This window comes from Rattus norvegicus, chromosome 20 (assembly GCF_021556685.1).
Source record: "Rattus norvegicus strain SHRSP/BbbUtx chromosome 20, alternate assembly SHRSP_T2T, whole genome shotgun sequence".
Lineage (NCBI taxonomy): Eukaryota > Metazoa > Chordata > Mammalia > Rodentia > Muridae > Rattus > Rattus norvegicus.
In genome coordinates this window covers 9,074,000-9,090,630 of record NC_141553.1, presented here as the reverse complement: position 1 = coordinate 9,090,630, position 16,631 = coordinate 9,074,000, and the positions used below count along the sequence as shown (strand labels likewise).

Below are 16,631 nucleotides of genomic sequence, written 5' to 3'. Positions count from 1 at the left end.
GTATTGACCCATGTTCTAGAGAGACCTGTTTCAGAAGGCCCTGTTAATGAGGTGCACCGAGGGACCTCCAGGGAAGCACTTTGTGTAGCTACAGTTCTCAGGAATGCCTTACGTCTCTTCTGTTTGAGAATCTTCTTCACAAGTTTCTTGAGGAACGAACGTGGTAGGACCCTCTGTGGGCTCTTTGGGGTTCTGCCTTCCTCCCCAGCTCTTCTGGGTGGGGCATGTATCCGAGCCCACGTACACAGGGTAGCTCTCCCCTCAGGTTAGAACCACTGTAGATGGCCATGTATGGTTCTGGTCCTTCCCATTGAACAGAACTCGGCCTTCCCAAGCGAGCCTCTGAGCACCTACTAGAAGTGATGCAGTCAGACCCCACTCTGGAAAGTGTGGTTTCTGTGCCGCTGGCCTCCCTGGGAAGTCTGGAGACGTAACTTTCTCAGCGACCACCCAAGGGGAAAACAGAATTTAACCAAAGTCATACATGATCTCTGGCCTCATAGAAGACATATTGGAAAGAGTATGAAGAACTAGAGTCCGAGAGGGAGGCTGTGAAACACTGTCTGCAGGACATGGCATGACTGTTGCGTCCGGAAGTGCACGCAGCAGTAACTTCCCTGCATAAGACCTCAGGTGGGGGAGGGGCTCTCAAGACAACTGAAGGTCGTGTACATCAGTGGTGTAGCCACTGGTAAGTCACCTCCGCTCGTGTAGATAGCAGCCACTGCTGTGCTCAGCAGACCTTAACTCACTTGGCTGAGAGGGAAAGGCATGAAATGGCAGGGCTCTGGTGGGAAGAGGGACTCCGTGGGAGTGGGTAAAGAGGTAATGGTAGACGTCTGTGCAAAGCACATTATAGGTGACATATAATGACAATTTTAAAAAAGAATACAACTATTCAGGAAAGTCAGGCCAGAAGGAGCTGAGGTTGACCTGCCACTCATGTGGAAGACAGGGCCACCTTGAAGAAGCTGTCAGCCTCCACACGCACACACACATCATGGCCCCAGAGCGGAAACAATTCCGAGACCTCTGGATAAGAACTGCACACAAAGCACGCTGTGCCAATCAGACATTACTTGCCAATTAAGTGGAATAAAGTACCCGTGTGTGACACCATGGATGTCCTTGATGTCCTTGAAAGTGTTTTGTTGGGTGATAAAAGACCGTCAGCTACCTGACTTCTGAGCACAGAGCAAGCACCCAGAGTAAACCAGTGAAAGCCCTGAGCAGGAGCCCCAGTGTGGGCTTGGGAGGAGTGCCGGGACCTTACTCAGGACCAGATTGTGTTCTGCAAGAGCGTAGACATTAAGCTTCTGAAATGGATTTTAGGGGTATAGCAACTAAGCTAAAACAAAACCAGTATGTCTTTAAAGAGCCCGTGTTGTTGTATGTGACTCACACTGCAGTGAAGTTCTTACTTGAGAGGACCATGGGCCAGGGCTGCACTGCCCTACAAAAACACCCTGTGGCAGGGCGGCTCCGTGCGGTGGGAAGACCAGCACTTCCTCCATTCTGCTGAGAGAGCTGGATTGCAGGTTTAGGAAGCATTAGCTCTTCTTATCCCTGCTGCTTTCTGCCCCTGCTTCTTGGTTCCCATGAGTTTTCTCCACCAGCATGTGTAGACAAGGCTCCTTCTTAAACAGACCTCACGCTCCTTGTTCAGGTCCACACCTCTCACTGTGTGCATTTGGACAGTAGGAAGGCAAAGCACCCTCGGCGCCTGTGCCCTCCTCCTGTGGAGCTGGCCCACTGCAGTCCCCTGGGAGAGTCTTCTTGGTGACACTCAGCACACGCACCGCTGGGCTCCTGATGAGGACTCCAGCCCCTTTTTACAGCCCACTTTATGTGCTGGCCAGGAGGTCAGTGGTGTGAGCACCGACTGAAAAGAGACTCGTGGGCTGACAATGTAATGGTATTCTAAGTCAATAAAACTCAGATTTTAAACATCAGAGCGAGCACCCTTGATGTTACATTGAGCATAAATGTATATAAATGCAGGAGTTGGAGGCATTTGCATGAACTTGGCCTGAGCAGTAGCTCTCTCAAGTGGTCCCTTTGATATGAAAGCAGTCTCATTCTTCAGTCACAAAGCTGCACCAGCAATGTGGAGGTCCCGCAAAGTGTGTGGTTATAAATAGCAAGTCTGTGTTAGCCACATAATGCAGTTTTACTACCAATTATTGTCTGACCTAACTCAGCGCAGGTTAATTCAATTTGATTCTTTGATGGCATCATAAAATATTGATAAAAAGTAGATAATAATGGTGTAATAGTGAATCCAAGAGCCATTTTTATGAATACCATCGAAGTCACAGAAGATAGATTTGAATTTTCCCATTTCTCTACTTCTTAACCACCATGTGCTCATTCTCCAAATAATCAGTGAGCACCTACTAAGTGTTAGGCAACAAAAGGACACACAGTCGTGCCACTTTCCAAGTTTACACTGTAATGGCAGAAATGCCATGTAATTAAAAAATTATGACTTCGGTCCCCAACCCCGAAAAAAAGAAAAGGAAAAAAAAATTATGACTGCTGATAAGTTCTCTGAAGCAAGAGGAACAACATATAGTGGTTGGCCAGCTAGGGTGGGTAAGAGCTGCCGTAGTCCAGAAAGGCCTCACTGAGACCTCGGAGCTGAGATCAGTGTCATAGTTAGGTGGCAGTCATTGTGATGAAACATCGTGGACAAAAACGACTTGGGGAGGAAAGGGTTTATTCACAGGTCCTCATCACAGCTCATCAGCAAAGGGAGTCAGGACAGGATCTCAGTCAGGTCTGGAACCTGGAGGCCGAAGCCTTGCAGGGTGCTGCTTCCTAACCTGATTCACAAGGCTTGTTCATCCTGCTTTCCTACAGAACCCAGACCCACCAGCCCAAGGATGGCCCACCCACAGTAAAGCCCCCTCCCCGTCAGCCACTAAGAACGAAGCGCCTTACGGCCCATCCAGTACACTCAGCGACAGACACCAGCCTTTGCTGGGCTGATGAAAGACCTTCAGGAAGTGTTATAGTCCTGAAGCAAGAAAGTGTGCAGGAGAGAGTGCTGGGTGCAGCTGAAGCTTGGCAAGGAAGCCAGCGGTGATAAGGAGAAGGCAGGAGCAGTCAGATTCAAAGCCGTGAGGTCATGGTGTGGACTGAGTTTTATTCTATGAACAATGGAGTGGGGGGTTATGCAAAGAAGTGCTTTCTGGTTTGGTTTGGTTTGGTTTGGTTTGGCCCCGCCTCCCTGTGTAGCCTAGGCTGGTCTCAGACCCCCAGCCTCTTCCTCAGCCTCCCCTGGCCGGGCTGGCAGGAGTAAGTTTCCATGCCCGGCTTATTTCTGCTTTACACTTTTTGTGTTATCCGTGCTAGGGACAGAACCCAGGCCCCTGACACAGCCTAGCTCGCCTGTTCTATCCCTGAGCTATACACTCAACCTGGTTCTTCTTCATGGTCACTGTGTAGAGAAAGAACATTGGACAGGGTAAATGTAGACCTGAGAGCCCACAGAGGAGCTGCTGGTTACTCAGATAGCACATGACAGGGCATGTGGCACAGCAGCGATGGTGGAGATGATAGCACGCAGGCGTCCACACATCCAGTACACAGTGCTGGGAGAATGGGTTGGCAATCCAAGTGGGGTGGGGGGGGCTAGCAAGGACAGAAAGGTTTTGCAGGGCTCTTGTCGCTGTCCCTGGTCCTGAACATTTTGCTGTTGTGTGAGCTCAGAAAGCACGCCCGCTCAGGTTTGCGCATAAGACAGAGTGGGCGGGTTACTAATGTGGGAGCTGGCAGATGTGATTTTCAGAATGATCTCTGCAAGCCCTGAAGGGGGACCAAAGCAACAGGATGGGGCTTAATGGCATAAACATGATGCCATCCATTTAGGTTCAAAAAATCAATTCTCTAAGTACAGGATAGCGCAGTCAGGCCGGAGAGAGGTTCATGGGAGGAGAGCTGCGGTTTTTAGACAGCCACAAATTCAATGTGAACTAATAGTTGCCATGGCTGCCACAACCCTGGGTAACATGGTGTCCTGGTAACCATGTGGCCTTCCTGTTGGCCCTGTGTGTTGGTTAGGACACACCTGGGCACGCGTGTCCACACTTAGAGAGCAACATGGAAGGTGGCCAGACGATGAGAGTTCGGGAATAATCTGAGATCCAGGTAAGTCTCCCGGAGTGTTGTGGCCATTAACGTTAAGTATGCGGGAAGCCACTGTGAGGGGCTGAGATCTAACTCTGATAATCCCGAGGTGAGCACCAGACTTGTTCCTCACACTCAGCACAGTTCTGGAGCAGCCCCTTCTCTGCTGGGGTTGTCTTGTTCCGTGAGCCGAGCAGGTAATAGTAACCCCACGCTCAGAAGGCAGAGGCAAGAGGATCTCAGCCTCCAGGTCAGCCTTGGCTACATGGTAAGCCAGCCTGGACTACAGAGAAAAGCCTTGTCTTTTTAAAGAGCAAAACAAGATCTAGTGCGTTCACGTTTTGAAGGAGACTTTTAAACTGGTTTTAGGCTTACAGTGTAACCAAAGGTGCAGAGATTTCCTGTGGTCTCTGTCCTGAAACAGAAAACCCTCAGAGCAAAATCCCACAGCTCATCTGCCAGTGCTCACCTCGAGCAAGTGAGCGAGCGAGCCCGCTGTGCCATCGTGTGTCTGCTGATGAAGCACAGGAGGTGCCACAGCTCTCAGTGTGGAAAGGCTACCCACCCCACACCCCATACCCCACACGCCTTCTCTGTTCACCCTCACAGAGCTGTGCCAGCAGAAGAAAGCTCAGACACAAAGGAAACTGACGCCTCGTTTGTCCCTAGACCTGGAGCCTCGACCTTCAGCAGGCGTCACAGTCAAAATGCTCTTTGCAGGGCCACAGCCCCAGCCGGCTTTGAAAGGCTCATGGAATGGGACCTTCAAACCCTTTAGGAGGGACCTGAGGAGCGTGAGGCCAGGATGCAGCAGCAGAGGGATGTCCTCTGCCAGTCACCTCATAAACACGTGTCCTAACAGCACCAAGGGGCAGCACTGATGACTGCTGCTGTGACCTGAAAGTGCAGAGTCCCGGAGGGGGCTCATTTGGAGAGATCCAAATCCCAGAATGCTCAGTAAACTTGAAAGGAAATTCTCTGCATCTCCTTGCAGTAAAGTCCCGTTCCTCCGTTAAGTGGCTTTTTGCCGGGGAGACATAGGCAGAGGATGGACACTCTGCACACTTGCTAAGTGGTAACCCTCACCTTGCCCTGGCCTCTGTCTGAGCTGTAAAATCCTGGGTCAGACTGTGCTTAGTAAGTCTGCTGCTTCCCCAGCCAGCCTGCTGTCTTCAGCCCTTTGCTTTAGTCGGGCTGCTCTGTCAGCTGCAGGCTTGCCTTTGACAGGCCACAGCAGTGTGTTTCATGTCTTACTAGGTTTTTAATGTGCGTGAAGGACTGTGGTTAATTGGATCCCCATGGTACCACAAGTGTCTTTAGAAGCCTCTTGAACCAGGGGAGAAGATGCTGTGTGTGTGTGTGTGTGTGTGTGTGTGTGTGTGTGTGTGTGTGTGTGTGTGAGAGAGAGAGAGAGAGAGAGAGAGAGAGAATGTGTGTTCATGTGTGTATGCACACCCTCCATCGGAGTAAGCAGTACAAGGTTTCAGTGTTCTTCCACCCAGACTTAGATATGAGGGGAACTTGTTTAAAGGGGAAGGTGTTCACTTTTGGCTCACGGTTTCAGTTTGTGGTCAGCAAGGACCATTGCTTTGGGGACAAAGGTAAAAAAGAAAGAGCATCGTGACAGAGAACATGTGGTAGAGCCAAGCTGCTCACCTACTGGTGGCCGGGAAGCAGAGTGAGTTGTGTTTTAATGGACGTGATTGTGTGGTATTCCTAGAGCTTGCGTGTTATACAGCGGTCAGATCCGGGCATTTAGCATACTCGTACCTCATGCGCTTATCATTTGATATTGGGAGCATGAGAAAGGTTTTCTCTGCTAGTTATTTTGATGTGGTCAAAGCAGTAGCATTAACTAAGGCACCCCACAGCCCCCCAAAACACCAGAACCTGTCCCCACCAAGCCTGTCACTCTGTCCCCTCTCCTCCCTTCTGCTTCCGTGAGGTCAGCCTCTTCTGGCCCCACACGGAAATGACGTCACACAGTGTTTGTCTTTCTGTGCCGGAAGTGTTCCTCTTTCAATGCTCCACAGGTTTTGTCCTTTCGGTCGCTGACTCAGGGGGATTATGGTCTGCATGCCATCCTCATACTTGTTTGTCCAAAGTCAAGGCCTTGACCTCACCCTTGATCCTTGACCGTCTCTTGTCCGCTCTTTGGGCAGATGGGCTGCTCAGCCGTCCTTGAGCATGCGTCACTCCGCACAGCCGTCAGGACGCTCCCCTGCTCCTTCTGGTAAGCGTGCAGTAATTAGTTATCGCAGCCAGATCCCATGCTCTAATTGTCCACACTTGTGTGCCTTCCTGGAAGTCAGTGACTGTCCCCAGTAACACACAGGAGGCTGCGGTTGGAGCAGAAATTCAGAGAAGGCAGAGGGACGAGGTGGCACGCAGGAACTAAGCGCTGGACCCGAACACACCAAGAGTGCCTCAGTCTTGGGACCCCTGTAGAGGAGAGGTGTGAGGGTCTGTGCTAGCCTGTGCTCACTCACCTAGCACAGGCTAGTTAGCCTTCTCTCTAGACTGTGTGGGTCATAGCTGGCGGGTGAACTGTGAACGTGGTTCTGTATCTTTAGTTCTCTGTGGCTCTTCAAGTCCAGCCTCGCCTCAGGTTCTCGGATGCAATCCCCAATGTCCTGCGAGTGACTCTTTCCAGCCAAGTAGTTGGTCTTTGTTGTCTTATGCCATTCTCTGTGTCCATGTCCGTGGTGTTATCTTCTTTATAACTAGCGTACGTCTTTCCCATTAGGCTTTTAAGTCCCATGAGAGCGGAGGTCACATTTTGTTTGTATTGACCTCAGCTCCTCTATCATGTCTGGTCAATTGGAGTATCATTTGGTTAGTACAGGATGGCTCCTGAGAAGGACATCAGTAAAGTCAAGGCTACTGGAGCACATCTTCTCTGGATTGTTACCCCCACCCAAGCCTTCGCCTGTAGGTTCTGTGTGCCTGGCGTTCTTGCTGTCGCCTGGCCGTTCTGCCTCTTCAGGGGAACCTCAAAGTCTCTAGGACAGGCCATCCAGCAGAAGGTGGCAGCACCTGCTGATACCCCCTACACACACACGCATGCACACACACAGACACACAGACACAGACACACACACACAAACACACACACACATACACACACGCACACACACTTACTGATGCTGTGGTGCAAGAAGAGACAGGTGGCCTTGGGCTCCCAGTGCAGGGATGGGCATGTGGCATTACAGATCACCTCTGCCCTTCAAAACGCTGCTGTAAAGACAAAGGCTGCCCCACGGGGACAGTCACTGCTGTCTGTGGTGAACCATGCTCCTCTCTCACAAGAGAGCCTGCTAAACCCTCCTCCACCATAAGCAGCAGCAGTCCCATTGGACAGTGACTCTTTGATACTCTGTGTGCCTTTCCGACCTGTATATGTCAGTTCGCCTAATGAGCTTGTAGAATTGCAGTTGTGTTCTGAGGACCACGCCCTGTAAACAGTGTTGGGCACCCTGACAAGCTCCAAGTTCAGGTTAAGCTTGTGGTGAGTGATGTTTGGATAACCGATTACATACATAAGCATGAGAGTCCAGTGTGGATTTAGGTCTCTGCTGCTCTTCGGTGCACTTGGGCCTGCACTGTCTCTCGAAGCTCTTGGGCCAGCTGTTCCCTTTACACTTTACCTCTCAAATTCTGCGTTCCCTTGTCCTCACTGACTTTCCAGAAGGCAGTGTCTCCATTGCTCTGTTTACACTCGGAGTGTGCGTGGCTGCTAATCTTTAGAAAGCCTTTGTGGAAGGCCTTAGAGCATCTTCATTCAGCGTTGGTTTTGCCCCAAGGATCATCTTCCCCGGGCAGTCGTGTAGGTTTGGAGGATCCTGCTCTTTCCCCTTTAATGAGAAAGCCCCCATCCAGAAGTGTGCCTGTGCCCTCGCTGAGATTAGGCATGGGGCTCATGGGCTGGGGGCTTAGCAGCTGAGCCAGCAGACAGCAGGTCCAAGAAGAGTTGACAGCAGAGAGAAGGAGTGTACACAGGCCATGAGCCTTCAGGCTCACCGTGGGCGGAACCAGACCTGTGCCTGCCGATAGGGAAGCCCGTCCTTCAGTGCTGGGGCAGCAGTGGCCTGCTCAGTATTTCCCAAGGCATGTGAGAGCAGGGCAAGGCTTGGGAAAGTTGTTGGAGCCAAATGTGACTAAGTATCTTTTCAAAAGGGGAAGGGAAAGCAAAGGGAGTCCAAGAACGCATCTGGCAGAAGCCTTGGAACTGAGCAGGTGCTGGGAGGGGAGGGCACGCCTGACCTAGGCACAGTTTCCAGCTTCTGTGGAGGACTCATCCTTGACTGGCATCAAGCTCCTGACTCTCTCCTCTTCCTTCCAAGTGCTAGGACTCAGACATGTGTGCTCTCGGCCTGTCTACTGTTTAAAGGGAGGTCATGGCGCTGTCCTGAGGTTGACCTGAGGGTGATACTCAGTTGTTTCTTGTGCAGACCTTAAAGTCAGGACTAGAACTTCATTTCTGTAGACTTGCCCAAGTTGGTGATTTTTCAAGCGAAGAATTTGTTTAAACAGTAGCAAGAGGGAGATTAGAGTCTTATGCCAGAGAGAACCACTGTGCTCGCACCTGTTGTGTATAGAGAAGTTAGCCGTAAGTGTCTGTTTTTCATGTGTGTCTGATTACCTCTGCATCTGACTTGTGGATGTTTCTGAGAGAAAGAGACAGAACCTTCTTGCCTGTGCTTGACAGTACCGTATATCCACCCCCTTGCCTGTTATCAGAACCGTTATCTCCTGTTGAGGGAGTGAGTGGAGCAGGTTATCGGTGCAGCTGGTCTCTCCTAAGGCTTTGTCAGTGTGGCTCTGAGGCCTTTTCATTAGGATGCTGTATCTGAGTGGTTAGAAGTCCTGTCGTCTAAGGCATGTGCTGCATTTCAGCGTCAGATGGACCTGATTCCTGGTACGTGCTCAACCCCGTCTGTTCCTTCTGACTTCCTTTCCTCTCTGTAGGGATGCCTGGAAGGCAGATGAAACCACAGCTCTGACAACATGGCTGGCTTCAGACGAGCTGCCATATTCTGACAGGTTCATTGCTCTAGTCTTCCGTACGCTGCCCCCCACCTAACGCCTGTGGCACCTACAGCCCTGCCAGGCCAAAGGATTTGGATCCGTGTCTGCGCCCTGGCCGTGCTCAGGGCTCACTGCGATGTCGGGCAGGAAGGCAAGACGGTAGTGATGGCTTCCTGTTGGGAGGCTTTTGGACGGAAGTGACTGAGCAACCACAGGCAGACAGGTGCTGATTTACCTGTTTACTGGTTTGTTTTCTTTTGGGAGTCAATGTTCCAATTTACTGCATTCCTTGGAGGTTTGACATATCAATTAGATATTATCGACAGTAATAGAGGGGCAGTTGCTGTAAATGTGAAGTTTTTACTGGTAGGCCATGAAATGACACCCCAAGGGACTGTAACAGAGAGGCATGATAAATACCATGTTACCTAGACACCGGCAGAAGGCCTGATTAATAGGGGAGAGTGACTCTGTCTCCAACAGTAAAGTGGTATTTATTCATGTGCTGTCAATCAGGCCGTCGGTTCTAATTGGCTAAAAGGCTAAATCAACAAGATCTGCTCATAAAGCAGGCTAAGGTAGAAGAAAAGCAGAGGTAAATCATAATCAATAGTTTGTTTACTGACTGCGGCAGTGCGTCTGGATGACCTTGAGAGCCACCTTCTACCCCTCTGGACACAGTAGCAGCCGTGACACAGCCTGGTACACGGGTGGGGAACTGCAGAGGGAGGGGTGCTCCCACGCCCAGGGGCACAAGTGGAAGCCGGAGATGCTGGGCTGAGCTTGGGTGACGGAGCTGAGCGTAATTAGACCACTGTGTCTCTCTCCGCTGCGGTTTTAATGTATGGCTGTTGTTTTGCACGACACTTGTAAAAGGAAGAATTACTTTGGAAAAGACAAATATATTTCCACACTAACAGTTTTATAAAGATGTCAGCGAATAAGTCTGAGCATCATTAAATCACATTTTAAAGGCAGACACCTCGTGATAAATCTGCATTATCGAGTCTCCTTTCTGAATGAGTCATACACGGTAGAGCTTTATGAGGGTTGAGGGAAAGATCCTTGTTGGCCACAACTGTGTATATTGTCAAACCATACAGAGAGGAGAGCTGCAGACCTCACAGAGGACTTGAGAGGGACGCGCCTTCCTTCGGTAGCTTAGGAGGAAGCCAGTAGTAAATCCCAGCACGGAGGTTCTCTACCCTGCTAGTGATGGAGCTGCCACAGTGGGAGGGAGGAGGCATGTGCTGGCCTGGGCACTGACCCTTCAAACAGACGCTCACCTCGTGCCAACTACCAAAACCCCGGATTACTGCCGTGCAGTTCGCCTGCCAGAGGCACATCCCAGAGTGTGACTAGAGCTGGAGCATGTGCTGGCCCTGATTACCCAGACAGTCGGGGAGCTTGGGGCCATAGGTGTTTGGCTATTTTAAGCACAGACAGCCATTTCAACTCCTGCATCTGATATACCACATTACCATACTAAACAACACGGGAAATCATCCTATACGTCATATTAAATATATATTAGCAAAGAGGAACTCAGGAGAGGGACAGGAGACGGCAGAGAGACACGCCCTCTGCCCCTCTCCAAAGAGTGTATGAAATCTGGGTCATCAAGGCGCAGAAAGGCAAAGCAAGTGTTTGGCTGGCGGTCTGAGTGGCAGACACACACGGCTTCCATTTGTGCTTTGTGAATACCGAGCTCGGGGAGGAGCAGAGCCCTCTTACCCAGCTGCCTTTCCGTAGTCTTGATGGAGTCTGAAGCGATTTGTGGCTTGTGCAGGGAGATGACAGGTGAGAGGCGGGGTCACCTGGGTGGGATTGCACGAGTGGGGACCTGGGTGGCTCAGTGGGCGGAGAGAATGATGAGTCTAAGAAGGACCAAGCACCAAAGCAGTGATAAACCCCAGCTCTCCCACTCCGCCTCGGAGGCAAGCCAGGTGCCATCTCAGATGCTGTCACGGGGCCACTGAGCCTGGAGGAATGACATCGCTAGAGAGCGAGAGCAGACGGCCAATCTAGAGCCATGCTCAGTGGGTGTGTGGCCTTCCCAAACCACCCTTTAAATGCCCCTTTGCTGTTAGAAACTGCCACTAAGTTCTTGTGGTAAGAAGCACAGTTTATTGATCAGCTGAGAGTTCAAATTAAGGAACATTCAGTGACGACAGCCAGCTCTGTGTTTCTGAAGCTGCTCCACAGTGTCTTCCGTTTGCCAAAGTCCGGCCCTGCCATACTCTGCTGCTGAAGGCCTTGGTAGCCAACAGTCTGGACCAGGACAGTAGAGACGTAATGAGGCCTTTCTCCTGGGACAGCCTCTGCATCTCAGGGGCAGAAGTCAGGATAAACTTCTGGGCAGGGAAGCCCGCCAGGATCAGGGGACTGTTCTAGAAAGAGCACAGCCTAGAGCCTTGTCCTCAGGGAGAGTGCTGGCTAGTTGTGGTAGGACCATGAGCTTGAGACAGAATGCAGTAACAGACTGCATGGTGGCACGTTCCTGTGTCCCAGCACTCTGTCATCTGAGGACAGGAGGATCATGAATCTCAGGTCAGCTTGTATTGCACAGCTAGACCCTGTCTCAAACACATACACCAAACAGAAACACAGCTACGGCCCAGGAGAATCTCCGTTGATGGGGTACAGGGTTGGGTAGAGCCAGGGCCAGAGTTGCCACTGCCTCCTTGTATAGTCCCTGAGCTAGAACGGTTTTTATGTTCTTAAAGAATTGTGTAAAAATTAAATACCATGTGACACAGACCTGTGTGTCCTTCGGAACTGGCTGGTTGGTAAATAGTGTGCTGACCTGGGGTGGATCACTGCAGCCGTAGGGTAGTGATGCCAAGAACAAGTGAGAGCCACACACCCCGATCTTAGAACCCAGCCATTAACCAGAGCAGGGCCCAGGCTACCTCCTGACCATGTATGTCCCTGCCGTGTAAGCAGTGTCCCAGTGGCATGAGTGATGTCCCTGCCTGCACTCTAGTCTCAGAAGAGAGACTGAAGGCAGAGGAGGAGCCTAGGGCAGAATTGACACAGAAGGGACAGTCAGCTGGGGCTGGCAGATGCAGGACTGACTTCCTTCAGGAACACGAGGGCAGCAGCAGAACTGTGCCTTACACCTGTAGTGGGGACCACAGCCTGTAGCACCTCCTGTCACTGGAGCGGGTTCTGCCCGGTCAGCAGAGTCTAGGGATCACCTGACAGCCTATGCCACCGCTGAGGGGCAGATCTGGGCCCAAACCCAGGAGACTGAATCTGATTGTCCTGTTACCCACACCGCTTCTCAGCCAGTGCCCCAGGCAGGCTGCCTGCCACCCTCAGCCAGTTCTGCCTCCGCAGCCACCCCGCATCACGGCCACTAAAATGATCTTCCTAAGGCCTTGGGCTCCCTGATGCCAGTCCCTCCATGGGTTCCTCAGCTCACTGCCTGCCTTCTGTGGACGTGTCACCTTCTTTCTGTTGTGACCATCGTCCCCAGGTAGGGACAGGCCAGAAATTGCCTGCTTTACCCTTTTTTAGCCTCCAGGCACCTCCTTTCTCCCCTGCCGAAACACAGCTTTTCTATGTTACATGTGAGAACAGCAGGGATTTGGGGTTTGGATAAGGGGAATCAATTGGAGCTAGCCAGGAGGACGTTAGAGAAGAAAGCGTAGGACTCCCAGGCTGCAGTCCACACCTGTGTCTGACGGTGGGGCATCCATCTGTGCCCAGCACGCCCTCCACATGAAACCCCTCAAGCTTGAGCCCCGGGGCGGCCTCTGAGCATTTATAGATCATTGATGTACAAATGGTCTGTCCCAGGGCAGTGGGAATTCCAGGCTACTGCAGCACCATGGGGTCCCCCTGAAAGCAGTTACTGTTCACACTGGTCACAAGACATCCATTGTGAAAAGATGGCTTCCACACAGTTCGCTGGAAGGTGGGCCATCTCCCGGGCCAGTGGGGATTTGACGGCCTACGTCTTGTTTTGTGCTGATAGTATCAAGCCCCGTAGGTATAGACTCACACATCTGCTGCTGACTCGGGGACAGGCAAAGCAGTTGACTGCAGAAAAGTTGAATCCAGCTGTCTTTGTATCTCACACCCACGGGCCGGCAGGACAGCCCAGCACGACCCCACTGATCCTGATGGCATAGCCATCACAGGGAGAGCCACCAGAGTCCTCTGGCAGCTTCAGGAAAGACTACTTTATGCTTCCTCACACTTGGTTGAACTTTTCAAAAATATTGACTAAACAACTTGCCAGCTGTGATTACCAACAGCTTTATTTGACAGTCTTTGACAGAAAGCCAATGGGCACATTCGACGTCATCCAGCACTAACAGGGCCTTCATTAGCAGCTTTTGAGGAGACGTGTGCTCTCCTGGCCCCACAAGAGTGATGGCTGTTCCCCGGTGCTGCTCACTCAAGCATTGGCAAGCAGTTTGCTTAGCGCGCCCAGAGGCAGACACACTGCTCGCCTGTATGTCTCCATCACTCTGAGAGTTTTTATGTTCTGATCTCCAGGAACACAAATAATATTCTCTCTACGCTGCTCCCACATACAAGTGATGGAAAATATCATGGAAAAGGTGAGTCGCCAGACAGTGAGCCCTCATGACTGAGCGCTTATTCATAAACCTGACAGATTGATCGCACACACTCACGGCCGGCTTTCTGAGATTAATAGCTGATCTCAGTCTGATTTTAGAGCCTGACAATAGAATCAGAAAGAGTTAGTGGTCAGCTTCCTCACCACCCCTTCACCCAGCAACCTTCCTCTCCCAGAAATAATACGGAAAAATAAGCTGACTTAGTTCTGGCAGCAGCCCTGTACTGCTTTATTGCAGGAGATCTCCGTGTGCCAAGGCTGACTTTTAACCTGGTTTAATGCAAGTTGACTTCTTGGCACCTGCCTTCAACTCTGCAGACCCTCAGGGCAGGAGACTGGCACTGTGCAGAACAGGGGCAGATTGGAACAAACCCGGAGAGAAAGCCATAGCTCTGTGTGTCTTGTGGCCATCTGTTTACCGTGAACCATTGAAAAACCCAGTTTTTGATGTCTTGGCCTTGAGGGCATCAACAGATTCAAAGCAGGCGTTGAGAAATAATTTGTATCATATATTGGTGCACACACAATGCAGGTGCACACATGTACACGCAAGTGAAGCCTCAGTTTGCAGAGACACGGGGAGGAGTCTCTAAGGTCCGCATCCCGAGGAACAGGATTTCTTACAAAGAGCAAGGTGTCCTGTGTGACCACCTGAGGTGGAGTGGATCTGGTGGCCCTCTAACCTGTATGGTCAGTTTTGCCAAGTGCCTAGCTAAATCCCCAAAAGCATCGACTTCCACGGCACGAGTTATTTCAGTCACTTCATTCTCTATTAGCATGCCCTGTTGTCCCCTGTCCTGGTGCCTGTCCTCGGTGTCTAGATGTGTGAACTCAGAGGGAGCCAGCAGGCTTCCTTGGTGTTTTCTACAAGCTGGCACTGAGAAGGGCAGTTTTGGGGAAGCCGGCTCTTGCCGTGATCCAGCCAATGCCAACAGGAGCCAGGAAGGAGCAGCAGGTGGATCCGAGTCAGATGCAGCCTGCACGGCGCTCAGTAAACTTCCCCAGTCCACAAGAGACCTGGCAGCAAAGGGAAGCCCAGAAACTCAGCGGCTCCAAGCAGAGGCATGGACGTGGTTTTCGTTTGTTTTCAATAAAGTGGAAGGAAGGAGAGGTTGAGGTGGGAACACAGCTTAGCGGAGACTGGGGTGTGGCTTAGCGATCATGACTGGCATAAGCTTGGACCTGCTTCCCACTCCATAAAGCAAAGAAAGGAGAAAGTCTCTCTCAGAATCAGGCCAGGCTGCCTTGCCCAGTTGGTAGAGGAACCTCTGTCTGTCTGTTCATATTCTAGGCCCTGCCTTAACTGTGCAGAGTGTGGTACTTAAGCAGTCGGGAAGGGACCTGCCTGGGACCTGCCTGGGAGACCTGTCCCCTCTCCATTATGGCAGCCACATTCTGAGAGCCAGCTGCACTAAATGGCTTCAGGCTGATCTTGGAAGGTTTTGTGCTAAGACGGATCGTTTTCTCATCACAGAGAAACGTTCCTTGTGCTCCATGGACTTTCCCCTCTCCCTAGTGCTCCCAATTTTTTACCAGTTCAACTGCAAACTCTGGGCCCTTGGTGGCTGAGAGGGGAGTCTATTTTTAAGTTTTACCGACTATCTGTCACAGTGGGTACTGAACACCACATGTCATCAGATCTGGAATACCCACAGGGCCTTTGTATAATTTTTAGGTATAAAATTGATCCGTTTTGATTGTGAAAGGGGCTGGTAAAACTTTTAAGAAGGCCTCTTCCTTGCCTGGTGGGGTGTGCTGCGGGAGACTCCTGAGCTCCGGCAGATGTGTGTTTGGTAAGGACCGTGGAGCATGCACGTCCATGAAAGCCACCCTGTCTTTTAAAACCCCAAGCTTGGGACCGTGGTTCTCCCTTTGCTCTAAATCCCTTTGGTATTTAAAACACGGGGAAATGAAACAGGCACATTCGTAACATTTGAAAATTGGCTTCTGCCCAGGCTCTCACATCGCCAGAATGAGTCTGGGAGGGAGTGTGCTCTGGGACAACCAACCAGGTGTGGTACAGGGCTGGGGGAGGAGGGGGAGGGGAGGGGAGGGGAGGGGGCTCCTAGCAAAGACAGCAGCAGCCTCTTTAAAGGAGGCACTGCTTCACTTAGTTGATCAATACCTGGGTCAGACATTGTTTGCCAAGGACAGCAACCTCACCGAGCAGCAACAGACTGAGTTTGCTCTCTCCCTTTTCCAACCTCAGGAAAGGCCTGCTGGCAGAAGCGTGGACCACTGCGTCTTCTGCCGTCTCTGGTCAGTGGAGACCAAGACACTGGCTGCTACTAGATTTCAGGCATGTTTCAGCAAAACCTGCACACTCGGTTTTGTTTGTTTTTAAGACATGGTTTCTCAAGCCTGCATACTCTTAAGCCAGGCACAGAGGGAAGAAACTTGGGCCTTTCCCTACTGGGCAGCATGAAGCGAGGGAGAGGTTTGTGGAGCTTGTGCAGGGCCAGGCCCAGAGATGCTGCCTCATCCTTCCCGACCACAGAGCTGGCCGGGTGTGTGTTCTCAGTAGGGGCTTTGCACATATGAGAAGAAGCAGAGCCCCGCTTTGAGCATACCTGTCGCCAGGTCCTGATCGTCTGATCAGTCGTGGCTAAGGAAGGGGCGTGGTTACCTGTGTCTTGGGGGAGAACCTTGATCTGAGGGTTCTTTCTGGACTCTGCTTTGCGTGGAGGGCCATACTAGAAACAGACCCCATGGCCTCCCCTAGTCACCAGTGCATGGATTCTCCTTTCTCCAGGGGAAGAGGTTACCACTCATGCAGCACAGCGCTGATTTGCTTCTGCATATCAATCACCCGCAGGGCGGTCCTGTGAGAAAAACCAGACCTAGTGGGGCACACCTGTAGTCCAAGGCCCTGAGGTAG

At 51.4% G+C, this 16,631-nt stretch overlaps 1 protein-coding gene across 4 annotated transcripts in view; it reads left to right on the top strand.

Annotated features, from left to right (window-relative positions):
• Positions 1 to 16,631, top strand: part of Btbd9 (BTB domain containing 9) — a 357,021-nt gene that overhangs the window by 314,610 nt on the left and 25,780 nt on the right.